The following is a 22,707-nucleotide window of genomic DNA, read 5'->3' as shown; positions in this document are numbered from 1 at the left end:
AAATAATCGTTGACCGGGCGGACGTCCCGTAACACCTAATCTAAACGGACTAGTTGCTAATACCATCTCTCACTCCGAATTACTAATACCCTTTGGCGAGGCCCATCATAGTCCCTTCGGACTACTAATTCGGAGCTCCAAAATCAAAACAAACGGAAGCTTTGTTCACTGTTCATCTATCACAGTCCGGAGTGGACTGTGGTAGCGGATAACAAACGGGGCCTAAATGTTTTCTTGTACACTATGTAGTCCTTCAAACTAATTGTTGACTATTTGTGGTTTGTTTGCCAAAAAGGTATTGGTTGATCATTTATGAAAATAAGGCGGTGTGTTTCACGTTAATTCAAAAATGGTACTAGCATGATTTTAGTGGTGATGTGAATAATGTAAAATGTGGGATTGTGGAACGTCATAAGAGTATGACATGAACGCAAGGGTCGATACACAAATCCGGATTAACGCCCAAATGTGAACAAAGTTAATGGATCAACTTGTGATTGCTTGAATGGCCACTCACAACCCGAAAGTGGAGATTCAAATTGTGCGGAACATCCCCAAATTGGAAACATATTTCGTTTGAGTAGCTCGATGGAAACCCTAGCCATGTTCGACTATCATGTGTTGTGTTTGAAATTACAAAAAATCCGTGATTACATCCCACATTTGATATTCAGGGGATTATTTCCAGAAATTTGGTACGTACATTTTGGATGGGTTTTTGTAGGTGTATGGAACCCTAACATTCACGTATCTAGCAAAGTACTGTGACGAAGTTCAAGCCGAGGTGTGGATCTCGTTCATCGTCGACATACATATCGTTATTCCTTAGTAAGCCCACGTAATGTACAATCCTTTACAAGTCGTTGGTTTGTGTTTTATTGTTACGAATACATGAATTTTGTGTCTCATCCATGTTATGTGAAATCGTTTACGTCAGTTTGTAAGATGTGTGAAATATGGGAGATTTTTTCCAACTATTGTACTGTTATTGTTTGATTTCGGGTCTAAGGGTGTTTGATGTTTGTAGATGTTAGTTCTATACACACTATATACTGATGTATGGGCCACACAAATCTCATAGTGAAAATTGTGTGGGGTTTGTGCACAGTCTTCATGTGTACGATGGAGTCCCATAAGTTTGTGTGACTGTTGTCGAGTGGTTTGTTGCATACCTGTAAGTGGTTGTATGTGGGGACTCCATGTCCCTGCTTTTTGAACACAAAGGGGTTTTTGGGAAGTGAGTTATAATACACTTCCCAGATTATAACCCACTTCCCTTTCTCACAAAAGCTGATTGTAATCAACTTCCCAAAATAGCCCAAAGACTTTAGTTTAGTTTATTCACGATTGGGTGGTGATATATGTACATTGTTTATTCTTGTGTACTGAACTTCTGCCTTCCACAAAAATGTGGGATTACACATTCCAAATATAAACAAAAACATCCCAACAAACATGAGAGGGTATTATCGGCAACCAAACACCATTCATGTTTGAAAACAGGATCAGTCAATAACAAATCACGCATAAAAGGGACTTATGAATTAAACAGTTATTACGTGGGACCAAATGGATCACATGTTCCTATGGTGGGACTTTCTAATAAATTTTCCTAAAATTTATTTTAAAAGTTAATAATTGTTTGGTCGAGAAGTATATTTCTATTTAAGCAATCTTAGTCGTCCAATCTTTAATCAGATCAATTTTTAATTTATTTCAAAAGAAACAAATCTAACCAATATATTTTGATAAAATCGCGATTAAACCAAAAATGATTCAGCCTAATAACAACGTCAAAAGTCCAACCAACTTACACAAAAATTAATTAATTAATATTTTTAAATTTTATTTTAAAATTTAAACTATTATTGAATTGAAATATGCATAATACTATAATATTAAATGAGAGTATAGATTCACTTTATATAAATGAAATAACTCATTTTTTATTTCCTTTTCCGATGGAGGATTATCAAATACATCGTAAACTAATTAGAGTTTTATTTTTATATGGTTAAATAAAAGCTAATTAATAAAAAATTTCTTAATTATTTAAAATTAAAAAAATTAGTCTAACATATTAAAAAATTCATAAGCCTCCTCATTTAAAATCTCTTTTTACTTATAGAATATATAATATATAGATTCGTTGCAGTTTTGTTTCAATTAATGTTAATTATTTTCTTATAAGGCAAGTAGTTTACAAACAAAATTTCTTCTATACTACTACGAACAGTTTCTATTTAAAATTTTGAAGTCTACAAAATAATTATAGGAAAATTTGATATAAAAAAATGGAAAAATTGGTCTAAGGTCCCTTCCTAACTTTTAATAGGAGGAGGGGTACACAATAATATGTTATGATGGTTAAGGTCCCTCAACTTTATTTTATGTTATAAAATACCTAATTTACCCTTGTTATAACATAAGATCGTTTGGATATTGGCAAACTGCTAACTTCACGGTGAGATTTTGGAAACTAATTTCACGGTAGAGATTTTGTCAGAGATTTTGTAGGGATTTCGTAAGTGTTGCAGTGGACTTCACGATAGAGATTACGACGATCGTGTAGGTGTTATAGTGTGTTGATCGCGGAGGTTTTTCAGTGGAGTTGAATCAGGTATGATTTCGATAGAGATTCCACATGAATTTTTTATTTTTGTTTTGAATTTTATGTAAAGATTCCGATTTCATATTAGTTTTTCGAGTGTATTTTTGCATTAGGTTTTTGTTTTCAGTTTTGATCAATTTAAAAGAGAAGCTAGCTCAGTGAAGTTGTTTATGATTTTTGGAGTTGATTTTTCATTTGCTGTTATTGATCAATATTAAACAGAGGCCAACTTGACAGAGTTGATTTTTATTTTTGGAATTAATTTTTCATTCTCTTTTTTTTTTTATCAATTTCAAAGAGTGTTGACAGTGTGGTTGATTTTGATGTTTAGAGTTCATTTTTTATGCTCTGTTTTTCATCAACATGCTAATCAAAGTTCATTTTTCGTGCTCTGTTTTTCATCAACATACTGATCAATGATAAGTTTTGTCCTCTATATTTTCAAACCAGAAAAATTTGTTTAAACCAGAGAAACTTCATTCTCTGCACTTTTGTTGGTATAGTCCAGAGAAAATTGTAAGTTTGTTATTATAATCCAACAAAAATGACAGAGAAAATTATAAGTTCATATGGACATATTATTAGTTTCTAATGCAGATAGAATCTGAGAAAGTGAATGTAAGTTCTTAAATTTCTCTGGACTTTTATTTGTAGTTGAGAAAAAATTATAAGTTTGTTATTCACTTTCAGTTTGTAGTTCAGAGAAAATTATAAGTTTGTAGAAAATGAATATAAGTTTTTGTTTCTCTGAGCAAAAGTTATTTTTTGTGTTTTTTCTTTCAGTTTAGATGGGCAGTGCACTGTTTTTTTGTTATCTTGAATGTGTATATGAGTTTGTAAATTTCTCTGAATTTTGATATGACTGTAATATTGCAGAATGACGCAAAGAAAATTGTAAGCTTGTACTTCAGTGACAATCACAGAGAAGCTTATAATTTTATAACAGATCTTCTGTGTGTTTTTTTGTCTATGATTGTGTTTAATAGTTAGCAGTAAATTTCTCTGTGATTCTCTCCGGATTCATTAATTTTTCTGTGATTTTGTTTTTGTTATCTTGAAGGTGAATATAAGTTTGTAAATGTCTCTGGAATTTTATTTGAGTCTAGAGAAAATTATAAGCTTGTTATTATAATCCAGAGAAAATTATAATTATTAGAAATTTCTCTAGACTTTTATGTTATTCTTGTAAAGTGTTTTTATGTTGAACAAATTATTTTTCTTATTTTTTTTTTTCAGTTTTGATGGACAGTGCAGTGTTGTTACTGTGCAAATATGGGAATGATACTATTGTCATTAATGTTTCATGCGAATTGAATTTTGAGGAATTGGTTGGCATTTTGTGTAAAACATGGGAAAATTTGCAACCTAAGACGATGTGTATTTCATATTCTATTGTGGGCCATCCGAATTGTATGGTTCAAAATGATATTGATTTTCTGAATATGTTTAGGGTTGTTTGTGCACGTGGTGTTGATATAGTTGATTTCAGTTACTAGATGTAGTACTTCTGACCAAGAGGATGAAGTAGGGTCTAATTGGGTAGATGTTGTGGATGGTGAATGTGATAGGCTGGTGGATATTGAAAGGAATTCACTCTCTAAGTTTTGTTCTCACCAAGAAAATGTGTTATTGTCAGCTGGTTGGCGAAATAATATTACGTGTGTTGGACAAAAGTTTGAGGGTGGTGTGGTTGAGTTCCGTACTGTTTTATGCAAGTATGCTATTGAGGTTGGCTTTCAGTTTACGTATGTTAAAAATGACAAGCTGAAGGTTACGCATCAGCATCATGTACTTCTTTGTCTTTCGTGGTTTGCTCGGTTTGCTTTGCAGCTTGCTTCGAACCTCTAGTCACTTTCATAACTTTGGGATATTGAAATTCTGGATCGTGTTGCTTTTCTTTCCTTTCTTTTGCCTTTAAATTTTTTGTCATTGGTGTAGGATCTTTTTTGACTATAGACAGTGAAAATATCAATAAAAGTGAAATTTCTCTAAAGTAACAGATGATATTTCAATATGTAAATTTATTTGATTCAATATTTTCCAGTTACCATAGACTTTTGTCTTTTGTTTTGGTTGTTCTTTGCGTGCCATTTGTTCTTGTAGGGTTGGTGGTTGTTATTCCACTTGCATTCCAACTATACACAGTGAAAATCAAACAGTCCCCAAAAATCGAATAAGAAAATAGACAGAGAAAATCAAATAAGCAGTAGCAGAAACTAATGTGTTCAGAGAAATTTAACTTCCAGAGAAAATTATAATAAATAGAAATTTCTTTGAGTTATGTTGACACAAGGACATAACTTTTTGTGGCTCAAGATTTTCACTGACCTTGTAGTTGAACTTGTGTTGGTGTTCGGTATGGTTGTGTTACTAATTGGACAGATAGTTCTTGAACTTGTTCATGCAATTTAGCATTTTCATTTTCAAGCTCCGAAATTGAATACCTCAACTCTTGAATTGTTTTTGTATCATTTTCTTTTTGAACCTCCAACATCTTTAGTTTCATTTGGATTATGTTGTCTCTTTCTTGAAGTTCTGAGTTAAGTGATGTCAAGGTTCTTATTGCAATATCCTTTTCTGCAAGTAATTCATTCCAATTTCTTTATTCTTCTATTTTAGATTTGGAAAGTGCCTTTAGTCTTTGACGTAGATCAGCAATTTGGGCATCCTTTGATTCCTCAGATTCTTGAGGCTGATGCATTGTTGAGCCACAAATGCTATCACAATGTTGGTCCATCGGCTCATCACGTTCTTCTTCATCACTTTCCTCATTGTTTTCTTCTTGCTGTTTAGATTGAGTGCCTTCATCTTCTTCTTCACTGTCTTCTTTTTTCTGTTCATTTTCTTCTTTGTCTTCTGCTTCTATTTCTTCACTTTCTTCTCTGGCTTCTGCTTCTCCACTAGTTGCTTGATCTTCTTGTACATTGTTGGCTTCATGTTCTTCTGTGTTGCCTTCTGCTTCTTCATTCCCTCTTTCTTTAGATGAATCTTGTAATGTCTCCTTGAATTTGACAATTGCCTTTTTTTATTCTTTCTTCGTTTTTTTACCAAGACAGAACTCCTCTGATCGATTTTTTACTAGCTCCTTGTTATCTATCTGTAATAGAAGGCTCTTTTATTAAAAAAATGTTACAAAATTCACTGAGAGAAAAAATTTAAATAAGGAAAATAAAATTCATCTAAATGATACTAATGGGAAACAAACTTCATAGAAAATTATATGGGTCAGAGAAAATTACAGAAAATGAGTTAATTTTATGAGGCAGAAAAAATTACAGACAAGGAACATAATTTAGATATCAGAGAAAATCAATCAAGGTATATTAGTTAATGTTTTACTATAATTGTGTCAGAGAAATTTCGATTCTAGAGAAAATTCATTAGAAAGGTAGGAATAAACAGTGTTAATCAAAGATGCAAGGCACATAAAGTATGGGCCTGAGAAAATTACACACAATGAGAAACAATTTTATGGGCCAGAGAAAATTATGAAACAATCAACATAATTCAGATATTAGAAAAAATCAATCAAGGCATATAAGTTAATGTATTACAATTGTGGTCAGAGAAATTTGGATTGCAGAGAAAATTGATTACAATGGCAGAAATAAACCAGTGGTAACCAAAGAAGAAACATAAATTGATAGTTCAAAGAAAATTGATCTCAATCAATCAAGGCACAATGAGGGAAACAAACCAACGGTCAGAGAAATTTTGGAATTTCACTGAGATTTCAGTGGTGATAGAAATCTAACCTGACAAGGTGCAAGAGAGTGGACTGGTGTCTTCTGTAGCTGTTTCGTCAAGCTTTGCAGGTTCCACTTGGCACATCTTGGGAAGTCAGTTGTGTTACTGTCTTCTGAGTCAATGATATTTGCATGTTCACATAGCCAATACTGTGATGAAAATTAAAGTAATTAAATTTTGCTAAACACACAAATTTTTAAGTACGATAACTGCAAATTTGAATGGATATTATACTTACCAGCAATGCAATGACACACCTCGTAACTTTTTCTGGAGTTTTGTGCAATGCTATGATAGAATCAATCAATGTTTATGTGATTGCTTCTGGCTAATCATACTGTTTCATTGATTCAAGAGGTTTCACATACTTTATAAAAACCCACCCTATTGAATTCCCACTTGTTGCAAAAAATAGGGTGAGACACAAGTACAATGTAACAATGATTGCTACATCTTTGAAGTCAGTTGGTTGCTTGCCTTTCATTCCTTCGACCAAGGCATTTTTAAGAACAGGACCAGTGAGCCTTGTGTCCTTTTGGAATCTTCTCCTTAGGAATGCAGATTTTTGGCTTTTTAGAGTATCTTAATGACATGGCTCATTTACCTCTTTGCAACCCAAAAATTAAGGTCATGTCATTGGTTGTTAAGGTCAAGTTCTTTTTACCAACTGTGAATGCTTTTGTTTTTTCATTGTAATATTGGATTATTGCAACTACATCATCATCAGATTTCCTAAATTTCCTTGGATCCATCATTCCAATGGTTAGAGCTTGGATCAAATACCAGAATGGGTATTTTGAGCTCTACAAGTTAGTTTGAATTGAATTTAAATGTTTGAAAAAAGGAGACAACAGATGAGTGATTGGATCGGTATTGAATGCTGTAGTGAGCTCTCTTTCTTTAGAGTTTAACAGGTTTTTTCCCCCTTGAGCTTGAGTCTGTTGAAGTTAGGGTACCCATCTTGATGCTAGTTGCTTCATCACCTTAGATTTATATGTTTTGGCAAGGAGTTTGTGGTGTTTTGCTGCTGGTTTTTGATCTTAGATCATAAAAGGACAGAGAGAGTTTATGTTTCTTGCTTGGTGTTTCCGGTTTTTTGCTGCTGGTTTTTTATCGTAGATCATAAGAAGACTGAGAGAGTTTCTGTTTCTTGCTTGGTGTTTCCGGTGTTTTGTTGCTTTTACGTTTTGCCATTTCTAGACAATGATGAAAACATAAAGACGTCAACATTAAATCCCAGAGAAAATTGAACATGCCAAAGAAAAGTACACATAAAGGAGAAAACTAAGGTGGCTAGGGAAAATAATGTCAGACAAAATCAGATACTAAAAATTAAATTTCAGAGTGCTAATTGTTTTCCTGTGGAATACATCTAGCTACAAAAAATTTCCATTGCCAGAGAAAATCAACAAAGCATCATAAACATGGTAGAGAAATTTTCAATAATTTTTAAAATTACATATAGAAGTAAAATATACCTAGAGAAAATTGAAAAAAGAAACATATATCTAGCAAGTATAGAAAATGAAAGACAGAGAAAAGTAAACATGGCAAGCCAAAGAAAATTTCCATTCTACAATTAGTAAGATAAAATAAACAAAGTAATGTAAACATGCCACTGAAAATTAGTCCACATTGAAACCAAGAATTGAACAAAATAGACATATCAGAGAAAATTACACATTCCGGAGAAAACTACACATTCGTGAGAAAATTTCCATTCCAGAGAAAATTTCAAGTCCATAATATTAAAATGCCAGAGAATTTTACATACACAACTAGCGAAAATTAAACATGATAGAGACACACAATAGGAGAAAAGTGATGTGGCCAGATAAAATTATAACTTACACACAGATAAGAGTAATAGACATTCTAGAGAAAAATACATATTCCAGAGAAATTTATAGACAACATCACAAAAACATGTTCAAGAAAGAGATCAAAAACACAAAGAAATAACTTTTTTTCAAAATAAACATGCCACAGAAAATTCAAAGAAGAAACATACATTCCAGTCCATAATATTAAAATGCTAGAGAAATTTACATACACAACCAGAGAAAATTAAACATGATAGAAACACACAAGGGAGGAAAGTGATGTGGTCAGAGAAAATTATAAATACCAGAGAAACTTAGACAGAGACAAGAGAGTAATAGACATTCCAGAGAAAGATAGATATTCCAATTAAAAATACATATTACAGAGAAATTTACAAAGCAGAGAAATTTATAGACAAAATCATAGAAACATGTTCAAGAATAAGATGAAAACACAGAGAAATAGCTTTTTTCAAAATAAACATGCCAGAGAAAATTGAAAGAAGAAACATACATCAAGCAAAAACCAGAGAAATTCAAATACCAGAGAAATTTACAGATAAAATGACACAAACATGTTCAAGAATAAGTTCAAAACACACAGAAATAACTTTTTTCAAATTAATGTAGCTTTTTATTACGAAATTGAAATCTTAATTTATAGAAGGTTAATATAAAATGCAATTAACTGTGTTTCTAGAGAAAATCAAGTCGTATTGTAGAAAAACTTACCAGAGTTAGGATGAAATTTTAATGACGGGTTGATATGTCCTGAGATGAAGATGCGACGTGACGAAGATGAACTGAGATGACGATGAATAGTGAAAACGGGGTCAGAGAAATTTGTGAGGAAGGAATGAGAATGATTTTTGCAGAAGATAACGAAGCTCTAATGTCGATGGTGAAGATGATATTGAAACCCTAGTTCCGCTGTTCTCTTGTTCGTGAAGATGGTTGGATGCTTGGAATGGAACTCAGTCGTTGGAATCAGTTTCGTCTGTGTGTTGATTGTGTGAAGGGTATTTTGGTCCACAAAATAATTAAAAATGCGCGCCATGTTGTTGAGGGACTTGATGCATCACTCTTTTTTTTGGTGTCCTTTATTCTCTAAATTACTATTATTAGGGACCTTAAAGAAAATTCCCCTAAAAAAATTCATTCTAGATATTGTCTAGGACTTGTTTGGTAATCATTTCGTTTTTAGTTTTCAGTCTATATTTACAAAAATTTAAAAAATTGTCATAAAAACTTATTTGATAATTTTTTTAGTTTATAAATGGTTGTCTCAATTTATAAATTTGAGGAAAAAATGTAAACTCAAAAAATGAGTTTACGTTGGTTTTTAAACAGAAATTTAAAAATTTGACTAACAATTTTTTTCAAATATTTTTTTTAATTAATTTTTTTTCAATTATAATGTGTATGATCTCATTGTCATAAATAATAAAAAATAAATATAAATATTTTAGGCTTGAACAAACATATTTTTTAGTTTATGTTTTTAAAATTTTTCAAATATTTTGTTCAAATCAAACACGTTTGTAGTTTATGTTTTTCTAAAAATAAATAAAAACCAATTTATAATTTTTTTTAAACATAATCCAACAACGTAAACGTTACCAAATGCTACCCTAAGGTATTAGGTACACTATTTTTTTTATTGTTCGTGAGTCCACCCTTTTCTAAAATAGTTTGGTGAGAAGTCTTGAAAGATATTTTATTTTTAATTTTATTCTTAATTTATCTATTGTGTTTTTTTTATTTATTTGTTGACTATCTATTCAAATTTATATTTATCTGTTCAAATTTTTTTTCTGTCTATTTAACTTTACATCTATTTGTTCAATTTTTTTTTATCTGTTTAAATTTTTTCCACTTATCTGTTTAAAATTTTGCTATCTGTTGAAATTTACCACCTAACCTCCTGAATTTTTACCTATTTGTTCAAAAAAAAAATTTTCTATTAATTCAATTTTTTCCTGTGCAAATGTTATCTGTACAAAATTTTTTATCCGTTAAATTTTTTATTAGGTGTAAAAATAGCAATTTTATATGTTAAAATAGCATTTTTTATCTATTGCAACATATCTGGTCTATGGAAACATATTTAGCCCTTGTTTGAGAATAGGTTTTTTTTAGTAACTTTTTGGTTTTTTGGTTAAAATATGATGTAAAAAAAATAATATGTTTGGAATGACTTTTTAGTTTTTTACGAAAAGATGTGCAAAAAGTAGAGAGAAAATAAAATCTTTGACTTTTTTGTATACGTTGTTGGCTTTTTTATTTTTTTTAGTGACTTTTTGACTTTTAGGCTAAAAAGTAATGTTGCCAAACGAGGCCTTAATCTTTCTCACTCTCTCTAGAAGAAAAATAAATTATAAATTAATTAAATCAAATCAGATCATATCTTTTTTCTTTTTGTTTTTTTATCTGATCTTTCTCACTCTATTCATAAGAAAAAGAAGAAAGTAGAAGGAAATTAGAAAAGAAAAAAAAACTAATCTATTGCAAAGTTTCATTATAGGAAATAAAAAAACAAAAAAAAAAACTACTCTATTTCAAAGTTTCACCATCATCAATATCAACAACAACAACAACTATTACAGAACTCAGATTTAGAGAGAGAGAGAGAGATAAAGAAACATGAAACAAACATGTATATCTATATCTATATCTCTACTATTATATTAAGTGAGGCCTAAATTTGATCTTCTGAAACTTCTACCATATGTAAATTGAATAAAAAAAAAAAAATTCCCCTACACTTACACGCGTTCTTTACAACAATTTAACTACCATAGTAGTTTCAAATTTTGAAATTCAAATTTGCAAGTTTACTTTCAAATTTGAATAATATGTTACACACACGTAATGTGTGCACCCTTCTCGTATATATATATATATATATATATATATCAACGATGATGATGAAGATCCACTAGTGGCAGAGGCGAAGATCTGTGAACTAGACCGATTTGGGATATAAACCTGAGAATACCTCCAAATATAATGAAAGATGTCGTGGCAAGCATATGTAGATGATCACTTGATGTGCAAAATTGAATACAATTACCTCTTCGTCGCCACCATTATCGATGACAGCAGCATTTAGGAACCTTTGGTTCTTAACACTGTGGCAACAACGCTCGTGGTCGTATCGGAGGAGGTGGCATGACAATCACAATGGTATCGGAGGAGGCGGCAACATGATAGGCAATGACGTGAGAGGCGATAGAGGAGGAAGTGAAGAGAGAGAGTAGAGAGAGCGTGAGAGGCGACAGAGGAGGAAGTGAAGAGAGAGAGTAGAGAGAAAGTAGAGGAATGGTTTTGATTTTTTGGCAGTGTATATCATATATATAGAGAAAGAGTATTTTGGTTATTTAACCTAGACTTGTCTTTATGGACAAGTGGGCCTCTTACCAAACAAAATTCAAAATTGGATTTTTTGTTTGAGCACCTAGATTTAATATATTTATAAATATAAATATTATTAAATAATAAATATGAATGTATAAATCAAATAGTTAAGTAATAGAAGTATAGAAGTACTTTAAATTTTTTTGTTTTAAAAGAAAAAAGTTGTAACAACCCCATCATGTGATTAGTTTATGATCCTTGATTAAGAAGGCCTAATAAGTAATTAAGATGAAATTCTACATTAATTGCATGTGTTATATGTTATTTGCATTTATATATGTCTGTCATAGAAATATCTGTTTGTGTTTCTGTTCTATTCTGCGAATTAAAGGCCTTATCGGCCACAAAATACGAAATTGACTCCATTTATGTGTTATCTAGAATTTTTAGAACATTATGGTAAATTTAATTAGAATTCGATTTTGAACTAAATAATTAGAATAAATAATGCCAATTAATTAGTCATTAATTAAACTCCTTAATCAAGCCTATATAAGGCAACTTGTTGACTTAAGGTCATTATTTACACTTTCATTTCTCATCTTTTTTACTCAAAAAAGTGAGAGAGAAAGAGATCAAGCGGTAGAGCTTGAAACCAAGGGAGAGGAAGAAGAATTGGAAGAATTTGACTTGCATGTTCAACCAACTTAGCAATTAGATCACATTGAATACCTAAGGTAAGAATTCAAGCCTTTAGTCTTGCAATTGTGTTGGTAGATTCATGAATTCAAGAGAATTGCGTAGATAAGTATGAGAATTGAACTTAGGTAGATTGTTTTGAGAAGGAATTATGCATACATGTGCATTTTAAACATTTTGAAGTTGATTTCAAGTAATTCTCTCATGCATGTCATTCTTTCACCTTGGTTTTGGAAATTCATCAAGTTTCATGTCATTTTATATCATTTGATCATGTTTTGGAATGTTGGAGTTCATAACAATTTATGCATGTTATGTTTTGGAAGTTTTAAGTTTTGTTTTGTACAATTGGCAAAACTTTTGAGCTTAATTTTGTGAAATGGTTTGTAATTCATCACATACTATGAGTTTCTAAATGTTTTATCAAGTTTTGGTCTAAAGGATGTGTTTTGAAGCTTTGAAATTGAGTTTTGAATTTGGAAAACAAATTTGGAAATTCCAAAATTTGCACTCTCCGTTCAAGCGCTGGAGCTACGCTCGAGTGAAGAAATCGAGCTCTCAGTACTTTTGTAGAGTTTGGGGGTTAGCTTGAGTGGCAAAACCTGCGCTCGAGTGACCATCTATATATTTGTACCTCTGCTCGAGCGAAGAAGTCTAAGCTCAAGCATAAATTTCTTGCTTTTAGAAGTTTTGTAGAGTTTTACAGACTGCTCGAGTGATCGAAGTTGCGCTCGAGCAGAGGCCCTATTTGCTCAGTCTTTGGCTTGAGCGACCATCGAGTGTAAAAATCATGCAACCAGTACTCTTGCAGACTGCTCGAGCAACCGAAGTTGCGCTCGAGCGGACTGTCATATTTTTGAAAATTTGGCTAAGTGTTTCAACTTATATTTTGGCATCCTCATTACATCTTAGGCATTCCCGAGCCTTAATTAAGACATAATAATGAGGATAAGGATTAGAAACACACCAAGATAGAAAAGGAATAAGTTATGTGTTTTTCGGGCGTGTGTTCAATGTGCATTTGTTATGTGTTTGTGTAGGTCTCACGCCATAGGTTGCTTGATTTGCCTGCTCTGTCCATTTTGCTATCTGAGCTATTTGTGAGTAATAACTGTATAAAGCTATGTGTAGACACCCCACTTTTGACGGCCCTTTAAGACTTGGATGTTCTTGCACATACATTCGATAACGAGTTTGTTGCTCGTCGAGCGCTCGAAGTTCTTAGCGGAATATCACAGTTTTGAGCCTTTCAAACCCTGCATCCATTTTGTCTCATTTTTGGCCCATGTCTTGGTCTTTTCCGCCTGCAATCTCTGGTGGCCTGCCGGCCATCGTTTCTTGTCTGCCGGCCATTAATGTGCCTTTTCGGCCATCAATGATGGCCGACCAGCCACCAGTGTTTTCTGCAGATATTTTATACCAGCTGTTTACACAAATGCTTGCCTCTGTCCATACGTGGAGGGTTGGATCTCCTTGTATAGATTTTATGTTTTCTATATATAGGGTCCTTCTCTCTCATGTTTTGAGGTTTCCTTAACCAAAATTGATCACTTTTGAGTTGAGGTCCTGTAAGGTCTTGTTGGAGCTCTTGAAGGTGGTTTTGACTTGTATTTGTGCCTAAAGTTATGCTTGGCTTCAAGAGGTATAACACTTGTCTTTTAACTTGTTTTGGTACACGTGTTTCTCTATCTTTTCCCACTATTTTTGGGCCATTTTTTAGTTGTAAAAATCTTTGTTTTAATGGGCTGAAATTGGTGTTTTAAGCCATTTAAGGTTTTTTTTTTTTGGGGGGGAGGGTGTCTCACCTTTCTTTATTCTTTGCTTCTAAGGCTTTTGCACTTTTGTTTCCCACTTTCAAACCAACCTTTTTGGGCCTTTAACCACTGAATTTCAGAGTATTTTCAGTGGTAAAAACACATGTTTTGAAGTCTAAAATTGGAGGGGTTAGCCTCACATTGTGTCTTGTTTGCTAGCCTAGTTAATTCTATATGTTAACATGATTTTCTAGCTTTTTGTAGCTATATTCCAACATGTTTTTGCCATTGTTTTAAGCTGCTTTAGCTCTGTTTTGGACTATTTGGGTCAGTTAAGTCTTGTTTTGCATGGTTGTAATGTAATAGTCCTCACAAACTTCATGCTTTAAGCCATTAGGCACCACTTGTTTCAGTTGATTGCATGTTTTTAGAGCTTTTCATACTTCATTTTAGCACTAATCATCTCTGCAACCTCCCTCGTTTCTTGGCTTTTCATTTTGCTTTGAAAATGGTGTCAAGACATTTGTTTGCCTAAGTGCGAAATTGAGGTTTCATACTTAATGGTTTAATCCCTTAGAGGGTTCATTACCAATGGTATGAGACTTCTTTCATACCCAAAACAACTTGTGTTTTGAGCCTTTTTTCCATTAGAGGGCTTTAATTCACCTTTTGGACTTAATTGGATTAAAGAATGGTTGGTAAGTTAAAATGAGTAACTAAACAACTTGGGATTAAATTTGAGCAAGACAATAATTTGTGTGTTGTGTGTTCAATCGGACGTTAATTGAACACAAGGAAAATTGGGACATTTCATACTCGAAGTGATGAAATGTGTCAAGTTTCCTAGGTCTCTATTGCCCTTGATCATATATGATAGGGTGATGGTTCTTGTGTGTCCTATTTTGCATTTATTGAGCTTGCACATCTTGAATCACACGCCATCATGCAATGAAATTGTTTAGATTGGTGGTTTGTGGCTTAAGTTCATAACTCTTTGGATTTGTTCATGAAAATGATGGGTGAATTCTGCAGTCAATCCTTGGAAATACCCTTTCTTTGCTCTGTTTGTCCTCTATTGCAGCATGATGATCCAGTGCATCAGTGGCCGGCAGGGCACTATTGATGACCGGCAGGCCACTTTTATAGCCAGCAAGTGGCCGGTAGCCTTTACCAGTTGGCGACTGGCCACTGATGCAAACCTCAGAAAAATGTTGGTAAGGTGGAGCAAAATAGTTCTGGAAGTGTTTAACTCTGCAAACAGAGGCTTTCGAGAACGAAGCGAAGGTCTTTTCAGGCGATATCCGAGCATGTGCATCTTCCATTTCTCGAGGCGAAGTAATGGCAGTGTAGTTAGAGACTTTAATTATTTAGTATGCTTACATTTGTGTTGTAACTTAATTAGTTAGCTTACTAGTTAGTTCATTTAAGTGATGTAATAATTAGTTAATTAGTTTAGCTATTTATTTCATTTGGTTTGTAATAATTAGCTTAATTAGTTTTAATTAGCTTAGCTTAGTTGCTAGTTAGTTTAGCTTTATTCATTTGGACTCTCCTTCTTGAGAGCAAAATGTAATAATGTGTATGTCTTCCAACCCCACGTCTTTCTCCCTTTTATTTAATCGCTTTTGATGGTTAGATTAGGAACATGTTTCAATTAACATACTTTATACTTGCATCCATTCATCTTGTCTTGCATGCACTGAGGCTCGGCGCATCACTGTCGTTTTAATTCCTTCATTTAATACGTGTTTAGCCGCATGTATTTAATTGATTCATATGCCATATTAGTAGCCGAGCCTATTAATTGCATTATTGCATGTGTTGCATTAGACATTTAACATAGTTAAGAATCATGCATATATTTTTAACTAATATCTTTCTGGCATGAAGTACTAGGTGAGTTTTTAGTGCTTTAGCATACTTACATGAGTGTGAGTGATTGTCAGGACTAGCATGCTTGCCATAAGGCTAAATGCTTACTTGATAAACTGTTTGAATACTTGTGGATGAAGGCTTGTTGCTTGAATCGGAATAATTCAATGAATGTACGTTTTAAGCCCACTATGTCTAGTGACAAATTCACAGTTTTAAGACCACTTTGTTTGGTGGCAAATTCATAGCTTTTAGCCCACCTGAGGTGGCAAATCAAATCCTTTTCACAAAACAAACATGAATTTGTATTGTTCCATTTTGAGCAAACTACTCTATACTTGCTTGTGCGTATCACATAGTAAAACTAGCCTAATAACTGAAACAAGAGCACATAATGTTTATAAAAATCATATCATGATTAGTAGAGACCGATCTTTGATTGGGCGAGTGGGTACTCAATCTATGATCTTCTCCTCTTGTACCTAAGTTCCCAAGCCGAGGCAACTTTAGTAATGACGAACACGTGGCCTTTGGCATGAGTCATGAGTTTCCTAAATTTTTATAAAATAAAATAGTTAAGTGGCGACTCTGTATTTGGCAAAGCAACCCATTTTTGGCATTTTTGATTCAAAATCAATTTTTCAAACAATTTGCCGGATTTGGACTCTTTGATGTTTATCAATTTCATATTACACTTGTGAGATTAGATTCAGAACCGCGGGAGTCCGGACTGTAAGTGTTCTTCTGAGCTTCCGAGAGGGGGCACGAAAAAGCCGAGCTACACTATGTTTGATTATAAGTATTTTCAAAATGATAAGATATGATCTGTTTATGAACTACAATTTTATAAATAATGAATGAATGTTTGATTCTCTGAAATATATTTGTGGCATCCTCAGTTCACATGGCCCTCGTCCGAGGGAACCAATATCGTGGCTTATGATCATATGGCCCTTACCCGAGGGAAACAATATCGTGGTTTATACATAGCCCTTGCCTGAGGGACATAATGCCATGGCTACTTGTGCACAAGATATGGACCTTTGAGGTCGTTGGTACCGACTATGCATATGGGTCACAAAACCAAGATGATATGATAACTAATGGATGTACCACATATAACTACTCATGACCTTTGGTTATGTATATGAATTTGAATTTGTTTCTAATATGAACTCTGATTTTTTAAACTGCTTGGATATTATTCATAAATCCTTTACTCTGTTGTTATTCATTAGGCTCCAGCTCACCGTATTATTATGTATGTATGTAGGCGACCAAGCGCATGACCAGGCTTAGAACTGATTGCTTGGAGTTTCGTTCTATCAGCCAGCCATAGTGTCTCCCGAAGAGATTCTTATTTTGCAGTGGTCAAGCCTTTGTGAATCATGTTAAAGGTTTTTTTATATTTCTTTTGTTAAGTTCGAAGAAGCCTTTTGTTTGTTTGTATGTATGGATAGTGGCGTGGACATGACGTCTTAATTATGTAAATTAAGTTTTAAATTTCAGTCTTATGTATGTCTACACAGCTTTATGGACATTATATGTTTGTATTTGCTTCCGCTAGCCTCTGTATATTATTTATTTGTTTAGAGGCCTTTGGTAATCCCAGGATTATTGGTCAGTTACGACGCTAAACCTATAAGAGTGGGTTTGGGTCGTGACAAAAGTATATGTCAAAAAATAAAATTTTATTAACACCTTTTTCTATTATCTCAAATAAAAATTATAAAATAAATCAAAGTGATTTTAAGATAGATTTTATAAATTAAATTCATTTTAATATAAATATATTAAAAACTTAAGAATTGTATTTTTTTAAATTAAGAACTTTTTAAGTATGATGTAAACATTATAAGATGAGAATATTTGTTAGAAAATATTTTTAATATTTGTTAGAATATTTGTTTGGCCAAAGCCCGAGCCGTAAACAATTATGCCTATGAGGACATAGTTGTATATAATGACCAAATTACCCATATTATCTATACTATATATTAAGCAAAAAGGGTTTTTTAACCCCAAGACTTGTGGGAGCTCTAATCTCCTAATTCTAATTTTCTAAATTTTTGATTAAAAAAAAAAAAAAACCTCAGCATTCATTGACTTCTCTCAACCCAACCTCAGCATTTATTGACTTCTCCTAACCCACAATCCGTTTTGACTTCTCTCATAATTATTGCAACATCCTTTTCAATTTCTCCCATATACTATGGTTACACACAAAAATAAAAATAAAAAAAGATAAGAATTTAGCTATAGATCTCAAAAAGATATAACATCTAAATTTGAATTATGATTTAATAATATAATTATGTATTTTTATTATGTACACTTAATGGGACAAATTAATCAATTTTCCAAAATTATTGATTTTTAATTTACAAAATAGATTAAAAAAACTATTGACTGATTTATTTATTTAATAACAAAAATATTTCATAATCTCTCCCTCCTAATCTCCCTCACAAATTTTCAAAAAAAAATATTAAAACTTACAATCCTTTTCTCTTCCCCAAAAAATCAGATAATATTTTTTATTAAAGTTGTAGATATCTACCTATATTTTATATATTATATTATAACATAACAAAAAAAAACTAAAAAACTAAAAAAAAAAATTTAAAATTTATCTAAATAAACTTTAAATAAATAAAACTCATATATCTATCACATATCTAACTCACATCATAATTTACCTAAATAATAATAATTAAAAACAAATGGAAACCACAGATAAATTAAATTAAAAAAAAAAGATACCCACAACTCCATCTTAAATAAATTGGAAAAAAAAAACCAGAATAGAAACCACACAAAAATAAAAATAAAAATAAAAAGATCTATCTATCTATCTATATCTATACTATATATTAAGTAAAATGGGGGTTTTTAACCCCAAGTCTTGTGGGAGTTCCAATCTCTCAATCTAAATTTCCTGATTTTTTGATTTTAAAAAAAAAAATCTTAGTATTTATTAACTTCTCCCAACTCCCAAGTCTTACCCTCATAATAACATTTTAATGCATTAAGAACAAGCATAAAAAAAATTCTTTGAAATCCAACACATATGAATTCCTTAAAAGTCCCAACACATATGATTATTATCTCTCATAATAACAATTTAATGCATTAAGAACAAGCATAAAAAAAAATTCTTGAAAAGTCCAACAGATATTATTATTATCAAAATATTAAATTTTAACATAATATAATAAAAAAAAGACATTTAATTCATTGAAAAGTCCAACACATATGATTATTATCAAAATATTAAACTTTAATATAATATAAAAAAGGAAAAAAAAAAAGACATTTAAAAAAAAATTTAAAAATCACAATTCACATATATAGATAATTGTATACACAATATGATTATTATCAAAATATTAAATTTTAATATAATATAATAAAAAAAAGACATTTAGGCCTCGTTTGGCAAGAGGCTATTTTAGCCAATTAGCCAAAAAGTCACTAAATTAGTCAAAAAGCCAACAACCCATACTAAAAAGTCAAAGATTCTCTTTTCTCTCTACTTTTTGCACATCTTTTCGTAATTAGCCAAAAAATCATCCCAAACATACAAGTTTTTTTACCTACCTTTTTAGCCAAATAGCCAAAAAGTTACTAAATTAGCCTGTTCCCAAACGAGGCCTTAATTTCCTGAAAAGTCCAACACATATGATTATTATCAAAATATTAAACTTTAATATAATATAATATTATCAAAATATCACAATTCGCATATATAGATAATTGTATACACAATATGATTATTATCAAAATATTAAACTTTAATATAAATAATAAAAAAAAAGACATTTAATTCCTTGAAAAATCCAATATTATTATCAAAAAAAAAGATACTTAAAAAAAAATATTGAAAAATTACAATTTATATATATAGATAATTATAAACACAATTCGTACATAGTACGGGTGATATGTTAGTATATATCTGCGCAACTTCGCGTGTCCTCATTTTACGCATTCTTTGGGTATGTTTGGTTTGTGTTTGAGAGATGTGTTTTAGAGATAAAAAGTACGACAAGTTGTTTTGTAACGCCCTCAAAATAATAACAATAAACCCATCAGATAAGACATGAATTTACATTTAAACTAACCGCATTCCTTTCATTCATCAGAATTCTAAGACATAAGTATTACATGTTTAACCTCATAACAAAATGCCCTACGGGCTTACAGCTTTCCAAGTTAACACTTGGTTACAACAAAGAGTTCTAACTCGTTTACACATTAAGCCCTTGGCTTGAAATTACATGTAATACATCAAAGTAAAACGACAAAACTATGCCCGCCACAAGCCTCCCAGCTATGTCCTTGGAGGTGGCATGCTTCCTGTACCTGAAAATGATATTCCCATATAGGGTGAGCCACAGCCCAGTAGAAATACACTAAACCAACCATGGACAATGACTAAAACATTAGCAATTGATAGTTGGTCAACACTGATACAATCACATAAATTACATATTTATGTCAACGACTTACAAGTCCCAATTACTTTTCATTTTCCCTTTTTCAACAGATAAGCATGTTAGCTCTATCATCATTTCCACAGATATGTATAAAAACTATATCTCACATTCAGATAAGCATAAAAGCTATATCCACATTCTCAACAGATATGTATATCAACAATATCCACAGATAAGCATACAAGCTATATCCACACTCTACAACAGATATGTATATCAACAATATCCACAGATAAGCATACAAGCTATATCCACACTTCACAAAGATAAGCATATGAGCTCTATCTTCACTTCTCTAGACAAGCATATGAGCTCTGTCTACGGAGTTCATCCCCTATCTCCTCCCAATACCTATCCGGTTTAGAGGTACATCCCCTATCTTCCCCTAAACCGCGGAGTACATCCCCTATCTCCTCCTCTACACAAAACGTATATAAACACATTGGTTCTATATACAATCACACAATACATACAATTAATGTATTCTATCAATCGTCAAGTTCCATGACACATTCCATTGATTAGTTTCCGTTTACCTAATCATCATGCATTGTCTACAACAATCTCGACTATCCTCCACCGATAGCCCTAAGCAGTTATTTCTAAAACAGAAAATAAATGCACAAATGGATATTCAATCAACATTTCATTTCCTCATTTCTCACCAATTAATTATCCCAATTAATTAAACAATGTAATTAGGCTATTTTCCGTAATTACCATTTCAACCCTTAGGTCCCATTTTCATCAATGATTCAATAATCATTCCATTTTTCTATGCCAAACATGCATCTAGGTTTATTATGAATAAAACCCCAACCTTTGTAAAATTACACAAAAGCCCCAAACCTTTACAAGATTACCAAACCAAGCCCAACATCTCAAAATACCAAAATTTAAAGACAAAACCCATAGAGAGGAGTAGGTTATCCCTACCTCAAATTCGGAGTCCCAAAGGAGAAGACGACAAAACCCAACGTGCTCCAAAACCCGAGATTTTCAGATTAAAATGAAGCCCTCGACGATCAACAACCTTTTTGTAAAGGCCAAAGGTGAGTAAATCACTCCTACTAGATCAAAACCTAGAGAGAAGGTAGTATCTAGAGTGAGAGGCTCAACAATGGTGATTTTGGAAAAGTAAGAGAGAGAAGAGAAAGCAAAAAGTGATTTGAAAAGTCACAATTTCGGGATTTAAACCCAGTCTTCCGCTCGAGCGTAAAACACCCCGCTCGAGCGGCCACTCACAGACTTACGCTCGAGCGGCCAACCTCCCGCTCGAGCGCAGAATGCACTCGCTCAGCACTTTCGCAGAACCAGACCTCCGCTCGAGCTCCCAACCCTACGCTCGAGCTCACAACACTGCACAACAAGATACTGGATGGATGTAATCTACGCTCGAGCGCCAACACCTCCGCTCGAGCGTACAGGCCAAAAATCTGGGCAACTAGTTTTGGTTTCTAAACTCAACCAACCTGTAACCAACCCGCTCAACACATCCTATAACTCAAATACAACGTAAGAAAGGATGTAAACAAGATAATAAACAACTACCAACATCCACGGACACATGTCCGGATCACTATACAACAAGGGTAAAATCCGGGATCGCTATAACCTCCCCCCCTTAAAGAATTTCGTCCCCGAAATTAAACACAAGTTTTCAAAAACAAGTTTTCCTCCATTTTAAACAATGTTACATTTTAACATTCAACAATTCGACCCATTACCGGTCATCCCATCCCTTTAACAAGAGACACATCACAATATGTAAACAACATATGTACTTTCAACATGCATCAACATTATGCACTATCCTTCCAATTTCAACAATATATTTAACACATATAATGTCACTTTCAACTTCCATATTAGGCAAGTTCCAAAACATACTTCCAATAACCAAAATATTTTCAATGTTTTACAACTTAAGACATGTATCAAAGCTCTTAAGTTCAACAAGATGTAAAATTTAAATATAAGATTACATAACAACAAACAAGTCCGGATATTTCTCTCGGACTTCCAACTCACGTTCCCAAGTGGCTTCCTCCACTCCGTGATGTTTCCACAAGACTTTCACCAAAGGAATGGTCTTGCCACGCAAGACCTGATCCCGCCTATCCAAGACCCGAACCGGTCTCTCCTCATACGAGGCATCCTCATCTACCTCTAAATCGCTCCAATCCAGCACATGTGATGGATCTGGCTCATACTTCCGAAGCATACTCACATGAAACACGTCATGCACTCCGGACAACTGCGGTGGTAAGGCCAATCGATAAGCAACCTCACTAATCCTCTCAAGGATCTCAAAAGGACCAATAAACCGAGGGGATAACTTCCCA

The sequence above is a fragment of the Camellia sinensis genome, chromosome 14 (genome assembly GCF_055761805.1).
Source record: "Camellia sinensis isolate YWXY chromosome 14, ASM5576180v1, whole genome shotgun sequence".
Taxonomy (NCBI): Eukaryota; Viridiplantae; Streptophyta; class Magnoliopsida; order Ericales; family Theaceae; genus Camellia; species Camellia sinensis.
Note: the sequence above shows the minus strand (reverse complement) of the source record.